This window comes from Tarenaya hassleriana, unplaced genomic scaffold (assembly GCF_000463585.1).
Source record: "Tarenaya hassleriana unplaced genomic scaffold, ASM46358v1 Cleome1, whole genome shotgun sequence".
Classification (NCBI taxonomy): Eukaryota; Viridiplantae; Streptophyta; class Magnoliopsida; order Brassicales; family Cleomaceae; genus Tarenaya; species Tarenaya hassleriana.
This window is the reverse complement of record NW_010960187.1, coordinates 11,720,091-11,722,984: the sequence shown is the minus strand read 5'-3', so window position 1 is coordinate 11,722,984 and position 2,894 is coordinate 11,720,091.

The following is a 2,894-nucleotide window of genomic DNA, read 5'->3' as shown; positions in this document are numbered from 1 at the left end:
GCGAAAGGGTTTCGGCAGCTTCATGGTATCGACTATGATGAAACCTTTTCACCAGTTGTGATGCTTAAATCCATACGGATTGTGCTGGCTATAGTTGCGTATTATGACTATGAGATATGGCATATGGACGTCAAGACCGCATTCCTTAACGGGAATTTGCTCGAGGATGTGTACATGACACAACCCGAGGGTTTTGTCGATCCTAAGAGTCCGAGGAAGGTGTGTAAGCTTCAGAGATCCATTTATGGACTGAAGCAGGCTTCGAGGAGCTGGAATCTTCGATTTGACGAGGCAGTCAAAACGTTTGGCTTCCTGCAAAACGAAGATGAGCCATGTGTTTACAAGAAGGTCAGTGGGAGCGCAGTGGTCTTCCTTGTACTTTATGTGGATGATATATTGCTCATCGGAAATGACATTCCTACCTTGCAAGGAGTAAAATCCTGGCTAGGATCGGTCTTTTCGATGAAGGACTTAGGAGAAGCCGCCTATATTCTAGGAATCAAGATCTATAGAGATAGATCGAGAAGGCTTCTTGGTCTAAGTCAGAGTACATACATTGACAAGGTCTTGAATCGGTTCAAGATGCAAGACTCCAAGAGGGGTGCCTTGCCAATGGGACATGATGTGGCTCTTAGCAAGACTCAGTGTCCAAGGACACAGGATGAGCAAGAGCGCATGAGTAGGATTCCATATGCCTCGGCAATTGGATCCATCATGTACGCCATGTTATGTACTCGTCCGGATGTATCATATGCATTGAGTATGACTAGTAGATATCAGTCTACACCAGGTGAGGCTCACTGGATTGCGGTCAAGAACATCCTTAAGTACTTGAGAAGGACTAAGGATTTGTTCTTGGTGTATGGCGGATTGGAAGACGAGCTCGCTATAAAGGGTTATACCGATGCTAGTTTCCAAACCGACAGAGATGACTTCAGATCGCAGTCAGGTTACGTTTTCTGCCTAAACGGTGGGGCTATTAGTTGGAAGAGTTCCAAACAGCCAACCGTTGCAGATTCGACTACAGAAGCCGAGTACATAGCAGCATCGGATGCAGCTAAGGAAGCTGTTTGGATCAGGAAATTCGTGGGAGACTTGGGGGTCATTCCTAGCGTTGCAGATCCCATTGACTTGTATTGTGACAACAATGGTGCGATCGCACAGGCAAAGGAACCCCGGTCACACCAGAGATCCAAACACATACTCAGGCGATTTCACTTGATTAGGGAAATCATCGACAGAGGAGACGTGAAAATAAGTAGAGTGTCGACAGATGATAATATTGTCGACCCGCTGACGAAGCCTCTCCCTTCGTCAAAGCATGATGGTCATGTTGTGGGTATGGGGATTAGATGCTTGTAGGATAGATCATAGAGCATAGTGGGAGATTGTTGGTTGTGATGCTCTAGGATGATCCGTGATATGACATTTTGACTTTGTATTGATTCATTGATTTATGAATGCATTACTTTTCCCGTTATATGATTAGCATGTTTGTTATATTATGGTAAATATCCTTGAATCATTGCAGATGATTCTAAATTCCCTGGTCAGTTATCATTGTGGGAACAATGATGAATTAAGACCAGCATGATGTGTGATAGATGATTATGATCATATGCATTAGATGCAAGTCACAATCATGGGTTCTCGTTTGGAACGAGTTCCTGGATGACCCGCATGAGATTGTCACATGGACATGAGTCATGACTTGAATCTCATACAGCGGTTCGTTCTTGGATCCTCAGACTTGAGATGTCTAGAGTATCTGATATGAGGAGTGACGTGTCTTGACTGCGTCAAACGTCGTCTTTAACCGGATGATCATAACGGCGTTGCTCAGATACGTTCACGAATCATATGCAGATAGTAGACATGCAATACGGGACTTGTCACCTCCTACGCAGGAGAGATGTCGCTGGGCCCCTCGTGGAAATCGGACTGTGAAAATGCGTGGCCACGCTATAGATGAATGTACATCTACGTCACTCCTCATATCAGAGACTCTATACATCTCAGGTCTGAGGATCCAAGAACGAACCGCTGTATGAGATTCAAGTCATGACTCGTGTCCATATCTCGTCCAGAATGCCGTCTTCTGTTTTTCATCCTCCTTGACTCGAATTTGATGATATCTGGATCGTAGATCGATCTTCAAAAACCACTGGACTCCCTGTAGTTGGTCCAGCAACTCATCAATCCTCGGTAGCGGGTACCGATTCTTGATAGTCACTTGGTTGAGCCCTCGGTAATCGATGCACAACCGCATACTCCCATCCTTCTTTTTCACGAAGAGTACTGGTGCTCCCCACGGTGAAACGTTGGGGCCTATAAACCTTTTTCATTTATTCGTTCAACTACCCCTTCAATTCGATCATCTCAACCGGTGTTATCCGGTATGGAACCTTGGTGATTGACTCTGTACCCGGTAGTATGTCAGTAGTAAAATCCATTTCTCCCCTTGACAGAAATTCCGACAAGTCATCAGGGAAAAGCATTAGTAGAAAGTCCCGGGTAACCGTTGTGTCCTCCAATCTATGCTTCGGGTAACAAGGAATGCCCCGTTGCTCTTCTTGATTATCTTCTTTTCGGTCCTTCGTATTGAACTTAAGAGGATCCTCTACTAATGTCAATATAGTTGGCGAGCGAGATAAGTCCTCCCCCTTTGTCTTAAACGCCCACTGGGGGTATGTTGGTGTATGTTCCTTTAGAAACTGTTATAGGGCCTCTTAGGGATTTCAGAATCATTTCCCTAATTCTAATCCCTTAGTTTAGACATTGGGTTTAATTGTGGAAATTGTTTATCTCCATTTAAGCATATAATGGCGACATTCTAAATGTGCTACGTTACATTCACTAAGCCTTCAACAACTCCAGCTAGCATCATCAATGTA